This window comes from Ambystoma mexicanum, chromosome 1p, assembly GCF_040938575.1.
Source record: "Ambystoma mexicanum isolate Mex_15411 chromosome 1p, UKY_AmexF1_1, whole genome shotgun sequence".
NCBI lineage: Eukaryota > Metazoa > Chordata > Amphibia > Caudata > Ambystomatidae > Ambystoma > Ambystoma mexicanum.
Genome location: NC_090921.1, coordinates 1027444540 through 1027467626, shown reverse-complemented (window position 1 = coordinate 1027467626; position 23087 = coordinate 1027444540). Strand labels below are relative to the sequence as shown.

Here is a 23087-nt window from a genome sequence, read left to right as displayed (position 1 = left end):
TTGGTAGAGCGGAGGATTGTAGTGGTAAAACAGGCATCCTTAAGTTGCTGGTTCAAATCCGGCTCGAAGGACTTTTGCCAAATGCAAATTTTATTGAATACTTGGAAAGTAAAATACTTGGAAAATAAAATAACAGACAATTTATAATTATATTATATTTCATCACTGAAAATAGATGCCTTTTGCTTTGAGGCTGTGGCCATGTTATGTTTCTGCCCAACACCAATCTTCATTGTTTTCCTGTGAGGTGTTTTGGATCCCCATCTCTTGCTATGAACTGGCAAAACAGCAGAATCCCCTTGACAATCTTGATTTCTCAAGGGAAATGAGAGAACACTATACACCATCCAAGATATTAAAATATTGTCAAGGCCCAACACGGCTGAATACTCTGAGGAGATGGCCTGTGAGGCGCCGCCTTTCAACTTTTCCCCCTTAGTATGGTGGTCAGTAACATGCGGGAGACTGCGGAGGGGGTCATTTTTTTAATTGGGAACTGATGTGCTTTTACTAAATTCGGGAACCTCACAAGCCAAATTTGTAGTATTTTGCACGAATTGCAAGAGATGTTTGAATGTCGACGGTTGAAGTGGACGCTCGCATTGAGCTTGCTAGAAACTGATTTGCCAAGCCTTCGATAGCTCAGTTGGTAGAGTGGAGGACTGTAGTGGTAAAACAGGCATCCTTCGGTCGCTGGTTCAAACCCGGCTCGAAGGACTTTTGCCAAATGCACATTTTATTGAATACTTGGAAAGTAAAATACTTGGAAAGTAAAATAACAGACAATTTATAATTATATTATATTTCATCACTGAAAATAGATGCCTTTTGCTTTGAGGCTGTGGCCACGTTATTTTTCTGTCCGACACTAATCTTCGTTGGTTTCCTGTGAGGTATTTTGGATCCCCATCTCTTGCTATGAACCGACAAAACAGCAGAATCCCCTTGACAATCTTGATTTCTCAAGGGAAATGGGAGAACACTATACACCATCCAAGATATTAAAATATTGTCAAGGCCGAACACTGATGAATACTCTGAGGAGATGGCCTGTGAGGCGCCGCCTTTCAACTTTTCCTCCTTAGTATGGTGGTCAGTAACATGCGGGAGACTGCGGAGGGGGTCATTTTTTTAATTGTGAACTGATGTGCTTTTACTCAATTCGGGAACCTCACAAGCCAAATTTGTAGTATTTTGCACGAATTGCAAGAGATGTTTGAATGTCGACGGTTGAAGTGGAAGCTCGTATTGAGCTTGCTAGAAACTGATTTGCCAAGCCTTCGATAGCTCAGTTGGTAGAGCGGAGGACTGTAGAGGTAAAACAGGCATCCTTAGGTCGCTGGTTCAAGCCCGGCTCGAAGGACTTTTGCCAAATGCACATTTTATTGAATACTTGGAAAGTAAAATACTTGGAAAGTAAAATAACAGACAATTTATAATTATATTATATTTCATCACTGAAAATAGATGCCTTTTGCTTTGAGGCTGTGGCCACGTTATGTTTCTGTCCAACACCAATCTTCATTGGTTTCCTGTGAGGTGTTTTGGATCCCCATCTCTTGCTATGAACTGGCAAAACAGCAGAATCCCCTTGACAATCTTGATTTCTCAAGGGAAATGAGAGAACACTATACACCATCCAAGATATTAAAATATTGTCAAGGCCCAACACGGCTGAATACTCTGAGGAGATGGCCTGTGAGGCGCCGCCTTTCAACTTTTCCCCCTTAGTATGGTGGTCAGTAACATGCGGGAGACTGCGGAGGGGGTCATTTTTTTAATTGTGAACTGATGTGCTTTTACTCAATTCGGGAACCTCACAAGCCAAATTTGTAGTATTTTGCACGAATTGCAAGAGATGTTTACAAGTCGACGGTTGAAGTGGAAGCTTGTATTGAGTTTACTAGAGAATGATTTGCCAAGCCTTCGATAGCTCGTCGCTGATTCAAATCCGGCTCAAAGGACTTTTGCCAAATGCACATTTTATTGAATACTTGGAAAGTAAAATACTTGGAAAGTAAAATAACAGACAATTTATAATTATATTATATTTCATCACTGAAAATAGATGCCTTTTGCTTTGAGGCTGTGGCCACGTTATTTTTCTGTCCAACACGAATCTTCATTGGTTTCCTGTGAGGTGTTTTGGATCCCCATCTCTTGCTATGAACTGGCAAAACAGCAGAATCCGCTTGACAATCTTGATTTTTCAAGGGAAATGAGAGAACACTGTACACCATCCAAGATATTAAAATATTGTCAAGGCCCAACACGGCTGAATACTCTGAGGAGATGGCCTGTGAGGCGCCGCCTTTCAACTTTTCCCCCTTAGTATGGTGGTCAGTAACATGCGGGAGACTGCGGAGGGGGTCATTTTTTTAATTGGGAACTGATGTGCTTTTACTCAATTCGGGAACCTCACAAGCCAAATTTGTAGTATTTTGCACGAATTGCAAGAGATGTTTCCAAGTCGACGGTTGAAGTGGAAGCTCGTATTGAGTTTGCTAGAGAATGATTTGCAAAGCCTTTGATAGCTCAGTTGGTAGAGCGGAGGATTGTAGTGGTAAAACAGGCATCCTTAGGTTGCTGGTTCAAATCCGTCTCGAAGGACTTTTGCCAAATGCAAATTTTATTGAATACTTGGAAAGTAAAATACTTGGAAAATAAAATAACAGACAATTTATAATTATATTATATTTCATCACTGAAAATAGATGCCTTTTGCTTTGAGGCTGTGGCCATGTTATGTTTCTGTCCAACACCAATCTTCATTGTTTTCCTGTGAGTTGTTTTGGATCCCCATCTCTTGCTATGAACTGGCAAAACAGCAGAATCCCCTTGACAATCTTGATTTCTCAAGGGAAATGAGAGAACACTATACACCATCCAAGATATTAAAATATTGTCAAGGTCCAACACGGCTGAATACTCTGAGGAGATGGCCTGTGAGGCGCCGCCTTTCAACTTTTCCCCCTTAGTATGGTGGTCAGTAACATGCGGGAGACTGCGGAGGGGGTCATTTTTTTAATTGGGAACTGATGTGCTTTTACTAAATTCGGGAACCTCACAAGCCAAATTTGTAGTATTTTGCACGAATTGCAAGAGATGTTTGAATGTCGACGGTTGAAGTGGACGCTCGTATTGAGCTTGCTAGAAACTGATTTGCCAAGCCTTCGATAGCTCAGTTGGTAGAGCGGAGGACTGTAGTGGTAAAACAGGCATCCTTCGGTCGCTGGTTCAAACCCGCCTCGAAGGACTTTTGCCAAATGCACATTTTATTGAATACTTGGAAAGTAAAATACTTGGAAAGTAAAATAACAGACAATTTATAATTATATTATATTTCATCACTGAAAATAGATGCCTTTTGCTTTGAGGCTGTGGCCACGTTATTTTTCTGTCCGACACCAATCTTCGTTGGTTTCCTGTGAGGTGTTTTGGATCCCCATCTCTTGCTATGAACTGACAAAACAGCAGAATCCCCTTGACAATCTTGATTTCTCAAGGGAAATGGGAGAACACTATACACCATCCAAGATATTAAAATATTGTCAAGGCCAAACACTGATGAATACTCTGAGGAGATGGCCTGTTAGGCGCCGCCTTTCAACTTTTCCTCCTTAGTATGGTGGTCAGTAACATGCGGGAGACTGCGGAGGCGGTCGTTTTTTTAATTGGGAACTGATATGCTTTTACTCAATTCGGGAACCTCACAAGCCAAATTTGTAGTATTTTGCACGAATTGCAAGAGATGTTTGCATGTCGACGGTTGAAGTGGAAGCTCGAATTGAGCTTGCTAGAGAACGGTTTGCCAAGCCTTCGATAGCTCAGTTGGTAGAGGGGAGGACTGTAGTGGTAAAACATGCATCCTTAGGTTGCTGGTTCAAATCCGGCTCGAAGGAGTTTTGCCAAATGCAAATTTTATTGAATACTTGGAAAGTAAAATACTTGGAAAATAACATAACAGACAATTTATAATTATACTATATTTCATCACTGAAAATAGATGCCTTTTGCTTTAAGGCTGTGGCCACATTATTTTTCTGTCCAACACGAATCTTCATTGGTTTCCTGTGAGGTGTTTTGGATCCCCATCTCTTGCTATGAACTGGCAAAACAGCAGAATCCCCTTGACAATCTTGATTTTTCAAGGGAAATGGGAGAACACTATACACCATCCAAGATATTAAAATATTGTCAAGGCCCAACACTGCTGAATACTCTGAGGAGATGGCCTGTGAGGCGCCGCCTTTCAACTTTTCCCCCTTAGTATGGTGGTCAGTAACATGCGGGAGACTGCGGTAGGGGGTCATTTTTTTAATTGTGAACTGATGTGCTTTTACTCAATTCGGGAACCTCGCAAGCCAAATTTGTAGTATTTTGCACGAATTGCAAGAGATGTTTGAATGTCGACGGTTGAAGTGGAAGCTCGTATTGAGCTTGCTAGAGACTGATGTGCCAAGCCTTCGATAGCTCAGTTGGTAGAGCAGAGGACTGTAGTGGTAAAACAGGCATCCTTAGGTCGCTGGTTCAAATCCAGATTGAAGGACTTTTGCCAAATGCAAATTTTATTGAATACTTGGAAAGTAAAATACTTGGAAAATAAAATAACAGACAATTTATAATTATATTATATTTCATCACTGAAAATAGATGCCTTTTGCTTTGAGGCTGTGGCGACGTTATTTTTCTGTCCGACACCAATCTTCGTTGGTTTCCTGTGAGGTGTTTTGGATCCCCATCTCTTGCTATGAACTGACAAAACAGCAGAATCCCCTTGACAATCTTGATTTCTCAAGGGAAATGGGAGAACACTATATACCATCCAAGATATTAAAATATTGTCAAGGCCAAACACTGATGAATACTCTGAGGAGATGGCCTGTTAGGCGCCGCCTTTCAACTTTTCCTCCTTAGTATGGTGGTCAGTAACATGCGGGAGACTGCAGAGGCGGTCGTTTTTTTAATTGGGAACTGATATGCTTTTACTCAATTCGGGAACCTCACAAGCCAAATTTGTAGTATTTTGCACGAATTGCAAGAGATGTTTGCATGTCGACGGTTGAAGTGGAAGCTCGAATTGAGCTTGCTAGAGAACGGTTTGCCAAGCCTTCGATAGCTCAGTTGGTAGAGGGGAGGACTGTAGTGGTAAAACAGGCATCCTTAGGTTGCTGGTTCAAATCCGGCTCGAAGGAGTTTTGCCAAATGCAAATTTTATTGAATACTTGGAAAGTAAAATACTTGGAAAATAACATAACAGACAATTTATAATTATATTATATTTCATCACTGAAAATAGATGCCTTTTGCTTTAAGGCTGTGGCCACATTATTTTTCTGTCCAACACGAATCTTCATTGGTTTCCTGTGAGGTGTTTTGGATCCCCATCTCTTGCTATGAACTGGCAAAACAGCAGAATCCCCTTGACAATCTTGATTTTTCAAGGGAAATGGGAGAACACTATACACCATCCAAGATATTAAAATATTGTCAAGGCCAAACACGGCTGAATACTCTGAGGAGATGGCCTGTGAGGCGCCGCCTTTCAACTTTTCCCCCTTAGTATGGTGGTCAGTAACATGCGGGAGACTGCGGTAGGGGGTCATTTTTTTAATTGTGAACTGATGTGCTTTTACTCAATTCGGGAACCTCACAAGCCAAATTTGTAGTATTTTGCACGAATTGCAAGAGATGTTTGAATGTCGACGGTTGAAGTGGAAGCTCGTATTGAGCTTGCTAGAGACTGATGTGCCAAGCCTTCGATAGCTCAGTTGGTAGAGCAGAGGACTGTAGTGGTAAAACAGGCATCCTTAGGTCGCTGGTTCAAATCCAGATTGAAGGACTTTTGCCAAATGCAAATTTTATTGAATACTTGGAAAGTAAAATACTTGGAAAATAAAATAACAGACAATTTATAATTATATTATATTTCATCACTGAAAATAGATGCCTTTTGCTTTGAGGCTGTGGCCACGTTATGTTTCTGTCCAACACCAATCTTCATTGGTTTCCTGTGAGGTGTTTTGGATCCCCATCTCTTGCTATGAACTGGCAAAACAGCAGAATCCCCTTGACAATCTTGATTTCTCAAGGGAAATGAGAGAACACTATACACCATCCAAGATATTAAAATATTGTCAAGGCCCAACACGGCTGAATACTCTGAGGAGATGGCCTGTGAGGCGCCGCCTTTCAACTTTTCCCCCTTAGTATGGTGGTCAGTAACATGCGGGAGACTGCGGAGGTGGTCATTTTTTTAATTGGGAACTGATGTGCTTTTACTCAATTCGGGAACCTCACAAGCCAAATTTGTAGTATTTTGCACGAATTGCAAGAGATGTTTACAAGTCGACGGTTGAAGTGGAAGCTTGTATTGAGTTTACTAGAGAATGATTTGCCAAGCCTTCGATAGCTCGTCGCTGGTTCAAATCCGGCTCAAAGGACTTTTGCCAAATGCACATTTTATTGAATACTTGGAAAGTAAAATACTTGGAAAGTAAAATAACAGACAATTTATAATTATATTATATTTCATCACTGAAAATAGATGCCTTTTGCTTTGAGGCTGTGGCCACGTTATTTTTCTGTCCAACACGAATCTTCATTGGTTTCCTGTGAGGTGTTTTGGATCCCCATCTCTTGCTATGAACTGGCAAAACAGCAGAATCCCCTTGACAATCTTGATTTTTCAAGGGAAATGAGAGAACACTGTACACCATCCAAGATATTAAAATATTGTCAAGGCCCAACACGGCTGAATACTCTGAGGAGATGGCCTGTGAGGCGCCGCCTTTCAACTTTTCCCCCTTAGTATGGTGGTCAGTAACATGCGGGAGACTGCGGAGGGGGTCATTTTTTTAATTGGGAACTGATGTGCTTTTACTCAATTCGGGAACCTCACAAGCCAAATTTGTAGTATTTTGCACGAATTGCAAGAGATGTTTACAAGTCGACGTTTGAAGTGGAAGCTCGTATTGAGTTTGCTAGAGAATGACTTGCAAAGCCTTTGATAGCTCAGTTGGTAGAGCGGAGGATTGTAGTGGTAAAACAGGCATCCTTAAGTTGCTGGTTCAAATCCGGCTCGAAGGACTTTTGCCAAATGCAAATTTTATTGAATACTTGGAAAGTAAAATACTTGGAAAATAAAATAACAGACAATTTATAAGTATATTATATTTCATCACTGAAAATAGATGCCTTTTGCTTTGAGGCTGTGGCCATGTTATGTTTCTGTCCAACACCAATCTTCATTGTTTTCCTGTGAGGTGTTTTGGATCCCCATCTCTTGCTATGAACTGGCAAAACAGCAGAATCCCCTTGACAATCTTGATTTCTCAAGGGAAATGAGAGAACACTATACACCATCCAAGATATTAAAATATTGTCAAGGCCCAACACGGCTGAATACTCTGAGGAGATGGCCTGTGAGGCGCCGCCTTTCAACTTTTCCCCCTTAGTATGGTGGTCAGTAACATGCGGGAGACTGCGGAGGGGGTCATTTTTTTAATTGGGAACTGATGTGCTTTTACTAAATTCGGGAACCTCACAAGCCAAATTTGTAGTATTTTGCACGAATTGCAAGAGATGTTTGAATGTCGACGGTTGAAGTGGACGCTCGCATTGAGCTTGCTAGAAACTGATTTGCCAAGCCTTCGATAGCTCAGTTGGTAGAGCGGAGGACTGTAGTGGTAAAACAGGCATCCTTCGGTCGCTGGTTCAAACCCGGCTCGAAGGACTTTTGCCAAATGCACATTTTATTAAATACTTGGAAAGTAAAATAACAGACAATTTATAATTATATTATATTTCATCACTGAAAATAGATGCCTTTTGCTTTGAGGCTGTGGCCACGTTATTTTTCTGTCCGACACCAATCTTTGTTGGTTTCCTGTGAGGTGTTTTGGATCCCCATCTCTTGCTATGAACTGACAAAACAGCAGAATCCCCTTGACAATCTTGATTTCTCAAGGGAAATGGGAGAACACTATACACCATCCAAGATATTAAAATATTGTCAAGGCCAAACACTGATGAATACTCTGAGGAGATGGCCTGTTAGGCGCCGCCTTTCAACTTTTCCCCCTTAGTATGGTGGTCAGTAACATGCGGGAGACTGCGGTAGGGGGTCATTTTTTTAATTGTGAACTGATGTGCTTTTACTCAATTCGGGAACCTCACAAGCCAAATTTGTAGTATTTTGCACGAATTGCAAGAGATGTTTGAATGTCGATGGTTGAAGTGGAAGCTCGAATTGAGCTTGCTAGAGAACGGTTTGCCAAGCCTTCGATAGCTCAGTTGGTAGAGGGGAGGACTGTAGTGGTAAAACAGGCATCCTTAGGTTGCTGGTTCAAATCCGGCTCGAAGGAGTTTTGCCAAATGCAAATTTTATTGAATACTTGGAAAGTAAAATACTTGGGAAATAACATAACAGACAATTTATAATTATATTATATTTCATCACTGAAAATAGATGCCTTTTGCTTTGAGGCTGTGGCCACATTATTTTTCTGTCCAACACGAATCTTCATTGGTTTCCTGTGAGGTGTTTTGGATCCCCATCTCTTGCTATGAACTGGCAAAACAGCAGAATCCCCTTGACAATCTTGATTTCTCAAGGGAAATGAGAGAACACTATACACCATCCAAGATATTAAAATATTGTCAGGGCCCAACACGGCTGAATACTCTGAGGAGATGGCCTGTGAGGCGCCGCCTTTCAACTTTTCCCCCTTAGTATGGTGGTCAGTAACATGCGGGAGACTGCGGAGGGGGTCATTTTTTTAATTGGGAACTGATGTGCTTTTACTCAATTCGGGAACCTCACAAGCCAAATTTGTAGTATTTTGCACGAATTGCAAGAGATGTTTACAAGTCGACGGTTGAAGTGGAAGCTTGTATTGAGTTTACTAGAGAATGATTTGCCAAGCCTTCGATAGCTCGTCGCTGGTTCAAATCCGGCTCAAAGGACTTTTGCCAAATGCACATTTTATTGAATACTTGGAAAGTAAAATACTTGGAAAGTAAAATAACAGACAATTTATAATTATATTATATTTCATCACTGAAAATAGATGCCTTTTGCTTTGAGGCTGTGGCCACGTTATTTTTCTGTCCAACACGAATCTTCATTGGTTTCCTGTGAGGTGTTTTGGATCCCCATCGCTTGCTATGAACTGGCAAAACAGCAGAATCCCCTTGACAATCTTGATTTTTCAAGGGAAATGAGAGAACACTGTACACCATCCAAGATATTAAAATATTGTCAAGGCCCAACACGGCTGAATACTCTGAGGAGATGGCCTGTGAGGCGCCGCCTTTCAACTTTTCCCCCTTAGTATGGTGGTCAGTAACATGCGGGAGACTGCGGAGGGGGTCATTTTTTTAATTGGGAACTGATGTGCTTTTACTCAATTCGGGAACCTCACAAGCCAAATTTGTAGTATTTTGCACGAATTGCAAGAGATGTTTCCAAGTCGACGGTTGAAGTGGAAGCTCGTATTGAGTTTGCTAGAGAATGATTTGCAAAGCCTTTGATAGGTCAGTTGGTAGAGCGGAGGATTGTAGTGGTAAAACAGGCATCCTTAGGTTGCTGGTTCAAATCCGTCTCGAAGGACTTTTGCCAAATGCAAATTTTATTGAATACTTGGAAAGTAAAATACTTGGAAAATAAAATAACAGACAATTTATAATTATATTATATTTCATCACTGAAAATAGATGCCTTTTGCTTTGAGGCTGTGGCCATGTTATGTTTCTGTCCAACACCAATCTTCATTGTTTTCCTGTGAGGTGTTTTGGATCCCCATCTCTTGCTATGAACTGGCAAAACAGCAGAATCCCCTTGACAATCTTGATTTCTCAAGGGAAATGAGAGAACACTATACACCATCCAAGATATTAAAATATTGTCAAGGCCCAACACGGCTGAATACTCTGAGGAGATGGCCTGTGAGGCGCCGCCTTTCAACTTTTCCCCCTTAGTATGGTGGTCAGTAACATGCGGGAGACTGCGGAGGGGGTCATTTTTTTAATTGGGAACTGATGTGCTTTTACTAAATTCGGGAACCTCACAAGCCAAATTTGTAGTATTTTGCACGAATTGCAAGAGATGTTTGAATGTCGATGGTTGAAGTGGATGCTCGTATTGAGCTTGCTAGAACTGATTTGCCAAGCCTTCGATAGCTCAGTTGGTAGAGCGGAGGACTGTAGTGGTAAAACAGGCATCCTTCGGTCGCTGGTTCAAACCCGCCTCGAAGGACTTTTGCCAAATGCACATTTTATTGAATACTTGGAAAGTAAAATACTTGGAAAGTAAAATAACAGACAATTTATAATTATATTATATTTCATCACTGAAAATAGATGCCTTTTGCTTTGAGGCTGTGGCCACGTTATTTTTCTGTCCGACACCAATCTTCGTTGGTTTCCTGTGAGGTGTTTTGGATCCCCATCTCTTGCTATGAACTGACAAAACAGCAGAATCCCCTTGACAATCTTGATTTCTCAAGGGAAATGGGAGAACACTATACACCATCCAAGATATTAAAATATTGTCAAGGCCAAACACTGATGAATACTCTGAGGAGATGGCCTGTTAGGCGCCGCCTTTCAACTTTTCCTCCTTAGTATGGTGGTCAGTAACATGCGGGAGACTGCGGAGGCGGTCGTTTTTTTAATTGGGAACTGATATGCTTTTACTCAATTCGGGAACCTCACAAGCCAAATTTGTAGTATTTTGCACGAATTGCAAGAGATGTTTGCATGTCGACGGTTGAAGTGGAAGCTCGAATTGAGCTTGCTAGAGAACGGTTTGCCAAGCCTTCGATAGCTCAGTTGGTAGAGGGGAGGACTGTAGTGGTAAAACAGGCATCCTTAGGTTGCTGGTTCAAATCCGGCTCGAAGGAGTTTTGCCAAATGCAAATTTTATTGAATACTTGGAAAGTAAAATACTTGGAAAATAACATAACAGACAATTTATAATTATATTATATTTCATCACTGAAAATAGATGCCTTTTGCTTTAAGGCTGTGGCCACATTATTTTTCTGTCCAACACGAATCTTCATTGGTTTCCTGTGAGGTGTTTTGGATCCCCATCTCTTGCTATGAACTGGCAAAACAGCAGAATCCCCTTGACAATCTTGATTTTTCAAGGGAAATGAGAGAACACTGTACACCATCCAAGATATTAAAATGTTGTCAAGGCCCAACACGGCTGAATACTCTGAGGAGATGGCCTGTGAGGCGCCGCCTTTCAACTTTTCCCCCTTAGTATGGTGGTCAGTAACATGCGGGAGACTGCGGTAGGGGGTCATTTTTTTAATTGTGAACTGATGTGCTTTTACTCAATTCGGGAACCTCACAAGCCAAATTTGTAGTATTTTGCACGAATTGCAAGAGATGTTTGAATGTCGACGGTTGAAGTGGAAGCTCGTATTGAGCTTGCTAGAGACTGATGTGCCAAGCCTTCGATAGCTCAGTTGGTAGAGCAGAGGACTGTAGTGGTAAAACAGGCATCCTTAGGTCGCTGGTTCAAATCCAGATTGAAGGACTTTTGCCAAATGCAAATTTTATTGAATACTTGGAAAGTAAAATACTTGGAAAATAAAATAACAGACAATTTATAATTATATTATATTTCATCACTGAAAATAGATGCCTTTTGCTTTGAGGCTGTGGCCACGTTATGTTTCTGTCCAACACCAATCTTCATTGGTTTCCTGTGAGGTGTTTTGGATCCCCATCTCTTGCTATGAACTGGCAAAACAGCAGAATCCCCTTGACAATCTTGATTTCTCAAGGGAAATGAGAGAACACTATACACCATCCAAGATATTAAAATATTGTCAAGGCCCAACACGGGTGAATACTCTGAGGAGATGGCCTGTGAGGCGCCGCCTTTCAACTTTTCCCCCTTAGTATGGTGGTCAGTAACATGCGGGAGACTGCGGAGGGGGTCATTTTTTTAATTGTGAACTGATGTGCTTTTACTCAATTCGGGAACCTCACAAGCCAAATTTGTAGTATTTTGCATGAATTGCAAGAGATGTTTACAAGTCGACGGTTGAAGTGGAAGCTTGTATTGAGTTTACTAGAGAATGATTTGCCAAGCCTTCGATAGCTCGTCGCTGGTTCAAATCCGGCTCAAAGGACTTTTGCCAAATGCACATTTTATTGAATACTTGGAAAGTAAAATACTTGGAAAGTAAAATAACAGACAATTTATAATTATATTATATTTCATCACTGAAAATAGATGCCTTTTGCTTTGAGGCTGTGGCCACGTTATTTTTCTGTCCAACACGAATCTTCATTGGTTTCCTGTGAGGTGTTTTGGATCCCCATCTCTTGCTATGAACTGGCAAAACAGCAGAATCCGCTTGACAATCTTGATTTTTCAAGGGAAATGAGAGAACACTGTACACCATCCAAGATATTAAAATATTGTCAAGGCCCAACACGGCTGAATACTCTGAGGAGATGGCCTGTGAGGCGCGCCTTTCAACTTTTCCCCCTTAGTATGGTGGTCAGTAACATGCGGGAGACTGCGGAGGGGGTCATTTTTTTAATTGGGAACTGATGTGCTTTTACTCAATTCGGGAACCTCACAAGCCAAATTTGTAGTATTTTGCACGAATTGCAAGAGATGTTTCCAAGTCGACGGTTGAAGTGGAAGCTCGTATTGAGTTTGCTAGAGAATGATTTGCAAAGCCTTCGATAGCTCAGTTGGTATAGCGTAGGATTGTAGTGGTAAAACAGGCATCCTTAGGTTGCTGGTTCAAATCCGTCTCGAAGGACTTTTGCCAAATGCAAATTTTATTGAATACTTGGAAAGTAAAATACTTGGAAAATAAAATAACAGACAATTTATAATTATATTATATTTCATCACTGAAAATAGATGCCTTTTGCTTTGAGGCTGTGGCCATGTTATGTTTCTGTCCAACACCAATCTTCATTGTTTTCCTGTGAGGTGTTTTGGATCCCCATCTCTTGCTATGAACTGGCAAAACAGCAGAATCCCCTTGACAATCTTGATTTCTCAAGGGAAATGAGAGAACACTATACACCATCCAAGATATTAAAATATTGTCAAGGTCCAACACGGCTGAATACTCTGAGGAGATGGCCTGTGAGGCGCCGCCTTTCAACTTTTCCCCCTTAGTATGGTGGTCAGTAACATGCGGGAGACTGCGGAGGGGGTCATTTTTTTAATTGGGAACTGATGTGCTTTTACTAAATTCGGGAACCTCACAAGCCAAATTTGTAGTATTTTGCACGAATTGCAAGAGATGTTTGAATGTCGACGGTTGAAGTGGACGCTCGTATTGAGCTTGCTAGAAACTGATTTGCCAAGCCTTCAATAGCTCAGTTGGTAGAGCGGAGGACTGTAGTGGTAAAACAGGCATCCTTCGGTCGCTGGTTCAAACCCGCCTCGAAGGACTTTTGCCAAATGCACATTTTATTGAATACTTGGAAAGTAAAATACTTGGAAAGTAAAATAACAGACAATTTATAATTATATTATATTTCATCACTGAAAATAGATGCCTTTTGCTTTGAGGCTGTGGCCACGTTATTTTTCTGTCCGACACCAATCTTCGTTGGTTTCCTGTGAGGTGTTTTGGATCCCCATCTCTTGCTATGAACTGACAAAACAGCAGAATCCCCTTGACAATCTTGATTTCTCAAGGGAAATGGGAGAACACTATACACCATCCAAGATATTAAAATATTGTCAAGGCCAAACATTGATGAATACTCTGAGGAGATGGCCTGTTAGGCGCCGCCTTTCAACTTTTCCTCCTTAGTATGGTGGTCAGTAACATGCGGGAGACTGCGGAGGCGGTCGTTTTTTTAATTGGGAACTGATATGCTTTTACTCAATTCGGGAACCTCACAAGCCAAATTTGTAGTATTTTGCACGAATTGCAAGAGATGTTTGCATGTCGACGGTTGAAGTGGAAGCTCGAATTGAGCTTGCTAGAGAACGGTTTGCCAAGCCTTCGATAGCTCAGTTGGTAGAGGGGAGGACTGTAGTGGTAAAACAGGCATCCTTAGGTTGCTGGTTCAAATCCGGCTCGAAGGAGTTTTGCCAAATGCAAATTTTATTGAATACTTGGAAAGTAAAATACTTGGAAAATAACATAACAGACAATTTGTAATTATATTATATTTCATCACTGAAAATAGATGCCTTTTGCTTTAAGGCTGTGGCCACATTATTTTTCTGTCCAACACGAATCTTCATTGGTTTCCTGTGAGGTGTTTTGGATCCCCATCTCTTGCTATGAACTGGCAAAACAGCAGAATCCCCTTGACAATCTTGATTTTTCAAGGGAAATGGGAGAACACTATACACCATCCAAGATATTAAAATAGTGTCAAGGCCCAACACGGCTGAATACTCTGAGGAGATGGCCTGTGAGGCGCCGCCTTTCAACTTTTCCCCCTTAGTATGGTGGTCAGTAACATGCGGGAGACTGCGGTAGGGGGTCATTTTTTTAATTGTGAACTGAAGTGCTTTTACTCAATTCGGGAACCTCGCAAGCCAAATTTGTAGTATTTTGCACGAATTGCAAGAGATGTTTGAATGTCGACGGTTGAAGTGGAAGCTCGTATTGAGCTTGCTAGAGACTGATGTGCCAAGCCTTCGATAGCTCAGTTGGTAGAGCAGAGGACTGTAGTGGTAAAACAGGCATCCTTAGGTCGCTGGTTCAAATCCAGATTGAAGGACTTTTGCCAAATGCAAATTTTATTGAATACTTGGAAAGTAAAATACTTGGAAAATAAAATAACAGACAATTTATAATTATATTATATTTCATCACTGAAAATAGATGCCTTTTGCTTTGAGGCTGTGGCCACGTTATTTTTCTGTCCGACACCAATCTTCGTTGGTTTCCTGTGAGGTGTTTTGGATCCCCATCTCTTGCTATGAACTGACAAAACAGCAGAATCCCCTTGACAATCTTGATTTCTCAAGGAAAATGGGAGAACACTATATACCATCCAAGATATTAAAATATTGGCAAGGCCAAACACTGATGAATACTCTGAGGAGATGGCCTGTTAGGCGCCGCCTTTCAACTTTTCCTCCTTAGTATGGTGGTCAGTAACATGCGGGAGACTGCGGAGGCGGTCGTTTTTTTAATTGGGAACTGATATGCTTTTACTCAATTCGGGAACCTCACAAGCCAAATTTGTAGTATTTTGCACGAATTGCAAGAGATGTTTGCATGTCGACGGTTGAAGTGGAAGCTCGAATTGAGCTTGCTAGAGAACGGTTTGCCAAGCCTTCGATAGCTCAGTTGGTAGAGGGGAGGACTGTAGTGGTAAAACAGGCATCCTTAGGTTGCTGGTTCAAATCCGGCTCGAAGGAGTTTTGCCAAATGCAAATTTTATTGAATACTTGGAAAGTAAAATACTTGGAAAATAACATAACAGACAATTTATAATTATATTATATTTCATCACTGAAAATAGATGCCTTTTGCTTTAAGGCTGTGGCCACATTATTTTTCTGTCCAACACGAATCTTCATTGGTTTCCTGTGAGGTGTTTTGGATCCCCATCTCTTGCTATGAACTGGCAAAACAGCAGAATCCCCTTGACAATCTTGATTTTTCAAGGGAAATGGGAGAACACTATACACCATCCAAGATATTAAAATATTGTCAAGGCCAAACACGGCTGAATACTCTGAGGAGATGGCCTGTGAGGCGCCGCCTTTCAACTTTTCCCCCTTAGTATGGTGGTCAGTAACATGCGGGAGACTGCGGTAGGGGGTCATTTTTTTAACTGTGAACTGATGTGCTTTTACTCAATTCGGGAACCTCACAAGCCAAATTTGTAGTATTTTGCACGAATTGCAAGAGATGTTTGAATGTCGACGGTTGAAGTGGAAGCTCGTATTGAGCTTGCTAGAGACTGATGTGCCAAGCCTTCGATAGCTCAGTTGGTAGAGCAGAGGACTGTAGTGGTAAGACAGGCATCCTTAGGTCGCTGGTTCAAATCCAGATTGAAGGACTTTTGCCAAATGCAAATTTTATTGAATACTTGGAAAGTAAAATACTTGGAAAATAAAATAACAGACAATTTATAATTATATTATATTTCATCACTGAAAATAGATGCCTTTTGCTTTGAGGCTGTGGCCACGTTATGTTTCTGTCCAACACCAATCTTCATTGGTTTCCTGTGAGGTGTTTTGGATCCCCATCTCTTGCTATGAACTGGCAAAACAGCAGAATCCCCTTGACAATCTTGATTTCTCAAGGGAAATGAGAGAACACTATACACCATCCAAGATATTAAAATATTGTCAAGGCCCAACACGGCTGAATACTCTGAGGAGATGGCCTGTGAGGCGCCGCCTTTCAACTTTTCCCCCTTAGTATGGTGGTCAGTAACATGCGGGAGACTGCGGAGGGGGTCATTTTTTTAATTGGGAACTGATGTGCTTTTACTCAATTCGGGAACCTCACAAGCCAAATTTGTAGTATTTTGCACGAATTGCAAGAGATGTTTACAAGTCGACGGTTGAAGTGGAAGCTTGTATTGAGTTTACTAGAGAATGATTTGCCAAGCCTTCGATAGCTCGTCGCTGGTTCAAATCCGGCTCAAAGGACTTTTGCCAAATGCACATTTTATTGAATACTTGGAAAGTAAAATACTTGGAAAGTAAAATAACAGACAATTTATAATTATATTATATTTCATCACTGAAAATAGATGCCTTTTGCTTTGAGGCTGTGGCCACGTTATTTTTCTGTCCAACACGAATCTTCATTGGTTTCCTGTGAGGTGTTTTGGATCCCCATCTCTTGCTATGAACTGGCAAAACAGCAGAATCCCCTTGACAATCTTGATTTTTCAAGGGAAATGAGAGAACACTGTACACCATCCAAGATATTAAAATATTGTCAAGGCCCAACACGGCTGAATACTCTGAGGAGATGGCCTGTGAGGCGCCGCCTTTCAACTTTTCCCCCTTAGTATGGTGGTCAGTAACATGCGGGAGACTGCGGAGGGGGTCATTTTTTTAATTGGGAACTGATGTGCTTTTACTCAATTCGGGAACCTCACAAGCCAAATTTGTAGTATTTTGCACGAATTGCAAGAGATGTTTACAAGTCGACGTTTGAAGTGGAAGCTCGTATTGAGTTTGCTAGAGAATGACTTGCAAAGCCTTTGATAGCTCAGTTGGTAGAGCGGAGGATTGTAGTGGTAAAACAGGCATCCTTAAGTTGCTGGTTCAAATCCGGCTCGAAGGACTTTTGCCAAATGCAAATTTTATTGAATACTTGGAAAGTAAAATACTTGGAAAATAAAATAACAGACAATTTATAAGTATATTATATTTCATCACTGAAAATAGATGCCTTTTGCTTTGAGGCTGTGGCCATGTTATGTTTCTGTCCAACACCAATCTTCATTGTTTTCCTGTGAGGTGTTTTGGATCCCCATCTCTTGCTATGAACTGGCAAAACAGCAGAATCCCCTTGACAATCTTGATTTCTCAAGGGAAATGAGAGAACACTATACACCATCCAAGATATTAAAATATTGTCAAGGCCCAACACGGCTGAATACTCTGAGGAGATGGCCTGTGAGGCGCCGCCTTTCAACTTTTCCCCCTTAGTATGGTGGTCAGTAACATGCGGGAGACTGCGGAGGGGGTCATTTTTTTAATTGGGAACTGATGTGCTTTTACTAAATTCGGGAACCTCACAAGCCAAATTTGTAGTATTTTGCACGAATTGCAAGAGATGTTTGAATGTCGACGGTTGAAGTGGACGCTCGCATTGAGCTTGCTAGAAACTGATTTGCCAAGCCTTCGATAGCTCAGTTGGTAGAGCGGAGGACTGTAGTGGTAAAACAGGCATCCTTCGGTCGCTGGTTCAAACCCGGCTCGAAGGACTTTTGCCAAATGCACATTTTATTAAATACTTGGAAAGTAAAATAACAGACAATTTATAATTATATTATATTTCATCACTGAAAATAGATGCCTTTTGCTTTGAGGCTGTGGCCACGTTATTTTTCTGTCCGACACCAATCTTTGTTGGTTTCCTGTGAGGTGTTTTGGATCCCCATCTCTTGCTATGAACTGACAAAACAGCAGAATCCCCTTGACAATCTTGATTTCTCAAGGGAAATGGGAGAACACTATACACCATCCAAGATATTAAAATATTGTCAAGGCCAAACACTGATGAATACTCTGAGGAGATGGCCTGTTAGGCGCCGCCTTTCAACTTTTCCCCCTTAGTATGGTGGTCAGTAACATGCGGGAGACTGCGGTAGGGGGTCATTTTTTTAATTGTGAACTGATGTGCTTTTACTCAATTCGGGAACCTCACAAGCCAAATTTGTAGTATTTTGCACGAATTGCAAGAGATGTTTGAATGTCGATGGTTGAAGTGGAAGCTCGAATTGAGCTTGCTAGAGAACGGTTTGCCAAGCCTTCGATAGCTCAGTTGGTAGAGGGGAGGACTGTAGTGGTAAAACAGGCATCCTTAGGTTGCTGGTTCAAATCCGGCTCGAAGGAGTTTTGCCAAATGCAAATTTTATTGAATACTTGGAAAGTAAAATACTTGGGAAATAACATAACAGACAATTTATAATTATATTATATTTCATCACTGAAAATAGATGCCTTTTGCTTTGAGGCTGTGGCCACATTATTTTTCTGTCCAACACGAATCTTCATTGGTTTCCTGTGAGGTGTTTTGGATCCCCATCTCTTGCTATGAACTGGCAAAACAGCAGAATCCCCTTGACAATCTTGATTTCTCAAGGGAAATGAGAGAACACTATACACCATCCAAGATATTAAAATATTGTCAGGGCCCAACACGGCTGAATACTCTGAGGAGATGGCCTGTGAGGCGCCGCCTTTCAACTTTTCCCCCTTAGTATGGTGGTCAGTAACATGCGGGAGACTGCGGAGGGGGTCATTTTTTTAATTGGGAACTGATGTGCTTTTACTCAATTCGGGAACCTCACAAGCCAAATTTGTAGTATTTTGCACGAATTGCAAGAGATGTTTACAAGTCGACGGTTGAAGTGGAAGCTTGTATTGAGTTTACTAGAGAATGATTTGCCAAGCCTTCGATAGCTCGTCGCTGGTTCAAATCCGGCTCAAAGGACTTTTGCCAAATGCACATTTTATTGAATACTTGGAAAGTAAAATACTTGGAAAGTAAAATAACAGACAATTTATAATTATATTATATTTCATCACTGAAAATAGATGCCTTTTGCTTTGAGGCTGTGGCCACGTTATTTTTCTGTCCAACACGAATCTTCATTGGTTTCCTGTGAGGTGTTTTGGATCCCCATCGCTTGCTATGAACTGGCAAAACAGCAGAATCCCCTTGACAATCTTGATTTTTCAAGGGAAATGAGAGAACACTGTACACCATCCAAGATATTAAAATATTGTCAAGGCCCAACACGGCTGAATACTCTGAGGAGATGGCCTGTGAGGCGCCGCCTTTCAACTTTTCCCCCTTAGTATGGTGGTCAGTAACATGCGGGAGACTGCGGAGGGGGTCATTTTTTTAATTGGGAACTGATGTGCTTTTACTCAATTCGGGAACCTCACAAGCCAAATTTGTAGTATTTTGCACGAATTGCAAGAGATGTTTCCAAGTCGACGGTTGAAGTGGAAGCTCGTATTGAGTTTGCTAGAGAATGATTTGCAAAGCCTTTGATAGGTCAGTTGGTAGAGCGGAGGATTGTAGTGGTAAAACAGGCATCCTTAGGTTGCTGGTTCAAATCCGTCTCGAAGGACTTTTGCCAAATGCAAATTTTATTGAATACTTGGAAAGTAAAATACTTGGAAAATAAAATAACAGACAATTTATAATTATATTATATTTCATCACTGAAAATAGATGCCTTTTGCTTTGAGGCTGTGGCCATGTTATGTTTCTGTCCAACACCAATCTTCATTGTTTTCCTGTGAGGTGTTTTGGATCCCCATCTCTTGCTATGAACTGGCAAAACAGCAGAATCCCCTTGACAATCTTGATTTCTCAAGGGAAATGAGAGAACACTATACACCATCCAAGATATTAAAATATTGTCAAGGCCCAACACGGCTGAATACTCTGAGGAGATGGCCTGTGAGGCGCCGCCTTTCAACTTTTCCCCCTTAGTATGGTGGTCAGTAACATGCGGGAGACTGCGGAGGGGGTCATTTTTTTAATTGGGAACTGATGTGCTTTTACTAAATTCGGGAACCTCACAAGCCAAATTTGTAGTATTTTGCACGAATTGCAAGAGATGTTTGAATGTCGACGGTTGAAGTGGATGCTCGTATTGAGCTTGCTAGAACTGATTTGCCAAGCCTTCGATAGCTCAGTTGGTAGAGCGGAGGACTGTAGTGGTAAAACAGGCATCCTTCGGTCGCTGGTTCAAACCCGCCTCGAAGGACTTTTGCCAAATGCACATTTTATTGAATACTTGGAAAGTAAAATACTTGGAAAGTAAAATAACAGACAATTTATAATTATATTATATTTCATCACTGAAAATAGATGCCTTTTGCTTTGAGGCTGTGGCCACGTTATTTTTCTGTCCGACACCAATCTTCGTTGGTTTCCTGTGAGGTGTTTTGGATCCCCATCTCTTGCTATGAACTGACAAAACAGCAGAATCCCCTTGACAATCTTGATTTCTCAAGGGAAATGGGAGAACACTATACACCATCCAAGATATTAAAATATTGTCAAGGCCAAACACTGATGAATACTCTGAGGAGATGGCCTGTTAGGCGCCGCCTTTCAACTTTTCCTCCTTAGTATGGTGGTCAGTAACATGCGGGAGACTGCGGAGGCGGTCGTTTTTTTAATTGGGAACTGATATGCTTTTACTCAATTCGGGAACCTCACAAGCCAAATTTGTAGTATTTTGCACGAATTGCAAGAGATGTTTGCATGTCGACGGTTGAAGTGGAAGCTCGAATTGAGCTTGCTAGAGAACGGTTTGCCAAGCCTTCGATAGCTCAGTTGGTAGAGGGGAGGACTGTAGTGGTAAAACAGGCATCCTTAGGTTGCTGGTTCAAATCCGGCTCGAAGGAGTTTTGCCAAATGCAAATTTTATTGAATACTTGGAAAGTAAAATACTTGGAAAATAACATAACAGACAATTTATAATTATATTATATTTCATCACTGAAAATAGATGCCTTTTGCTTTAAGGCTGTGGCCACATTATTTTTCTGTCCAACACGAATCTTCATTGGTTTCCTGTGAGGTGTTTTGGATCCCCATCTCTTGCTATGAACTGGCAAAACAGCAGAATCCCCTTGACAATCTTGATTTTTCAAGGGAAATGAGAGAACACTGTACACCATCCAAGATATTAAAATATTGTCAAGGCCCAACACGGCTGAATACTCTGAGGAGATGGCCTGTGAGGCGCCGCCTTTCAACTTTTCCCCCTTAGTATGGTGGTCAGTAACATGCGGGAGACTGCGGTAGGGGGTCATTTTTTTAATTGTGAACTGATGTGCTTTTACTCAATTCGGGAACCTCACAAGCCAAATTTGTAGTATTTTGCACGAATTGCAAGAGATGTTTGAATGTCGACGGTTGAAGTGGAAGCTCGTATTGAGCTTGCTAGAGACTGATGTGCCAAGCCTTCGATAGCTCAGTTGGTAGAGCAGAGGACTGTAGTGGTAAAACAGGCATCCTTAGGTCGCTGGTTCAAATCCAGATTGAAGGACTTTTGCCAAATGCAAATTTTATTGAATACTTGGAAAGTAAAATACTTGGAAAATAAAATAACAGACAATTTATAATTATATTATATTTCATCACTGAAAATAGATGCCTTTTGCTTTGAGGCTGTGGCCACGTTATGTTTCTGTCCAACACCAATCTTCATTGGTTTCCTGTGAGGTGTTTTGGATCCCCATCTCTTGCTATGAACTGGCAAAACAGCAGAATCCCCTTGACAATCTTGATTTCTCAAGGGAAATGAGAGAACACTATACACCATCCAAGATATTAAAATATTGTCAAGGCCCAACACGGCTGAATACTCTGAGGAGATGGCCTGTGAGGCGCCGCCTTTCAACTTTTCCCCCTTAGTATGGTGGTCAGTAACATGCGGGAGACTGCGGAGGGGGTCATTTTTTTAATTGTGAACTGATGTGCTTTTACTCAATTCGGGAACCTCACAAGCCAAATTTGTAGTATTTTGCATGAATTGCAAGAGATGTTTACAAGTCGACGGTTGAAGTGGAAGCTTGTGTTGAGTTTACTAGAGAATGATTTGCCAAGCCTTCGATAGCTCGTCGCTGGTTCAAATCCGGCTCAAAGGACTTTTGCCAAATGCACATTTTATTGAATACTTGGAAAGTAAAATACTTGGAAAGTAAAATAACAGACAATTTATAATTATATTATATTTCATCACTGAAAATAGATGCCTTTTGCTTTGAGGCTGTGGCCACGTTATTTTTCTGTCCAACACGAATCTTCATTGGTTTCCTGTGAGGTGTTTTGGATCCCCATCTCTTGCTATGAACTGGCAAAACAGCAGAATCCGCTTGACAATCTTGATTTTTCAAGGGAAATGAGAGAACACTGTACACCATCCAAGATATTAAAATATTGTCAAGGCCCAACACGGCTGAATACTCTGAGGAGATGGCCTGTGAGGCGCGCCTTTCAACTTTTCCCCCTTAGTATGGTGGTCAGTAACATGCGGGAGACTGCGGAGGGGGTCATTTTTTTAATTGGGAACTGATGTGCTTTTACTCAATTCGGGAACCTCACAAGCCAAATTTGTAGTATTTTGCACGAATTGCAAGAGATGTTTCCAAGTCGACGGTTGAAGTGGAAGCTCGTATTGAGTTTGCTAGAGAGTGATTTGCAAAGCCTTTGATAGCTCAGTTGGTAGAGCGGAGGATTGTAGTGGTAAAACAGGCATCCTTAGGTTGCTGGTTCAAATCCGTCTCGAAGGACTTTTGCCAAATGCAAATTTTATTGAATACTTGGAAAGTAAAATACTTGGAAAATAAAATAACAGACAATTTATAATTATATTATATTTCATCACTGAAAATA

General features: G+C 41.2%; 3 non-coding genes across 3 annotated transcripts; all 3 read left to right on the top strand.

Annotated features, from left to right (window-relative positions):
• The first annotated feature begins 1277 nt into the window (after positions 1 to 1277).
• TRNAY-GUA (transfer RNA tyrosine (anticodon GUA)) lies at positions 1278 to 1363 on the top strand. Its single transcript is given in 2 exon segments — positions 1278 to 1314; positions 1328 to 1363. It is a non-coding gene; the product is annotated as a tRNA-Tyr (tRNA).
• A 6286-nt stretch (positions 1364 to 7649) lies between these two features.
• Positions 7650 to 7735, top strand: TRNAY-GUA (transfer RNA tyrosine (anticodon GUA)). The gene is given in 2 exon segments: positions 7650 to 7686; positions 7700 to 7735. It is a non-coding gene; the product is annotated as a tRNA-Tyr (tRNA).
• Positions 7736 to 17836: 10101 nt separating this feature from the next.
• On the top strand, positions 17837 to 17922 carry TRNAY-GUA (transfer RNA tyrosine (anticodon GUA)). The gene is given in 2 exon segments: positions 17837 to 17873; positions 17887 to 17922. It is a non-coding gene; the product is annotated as a tRNA-Tyr (tRNA).
• Positions 17923 to 23087: the final 5165 nt, after the last annotated feature.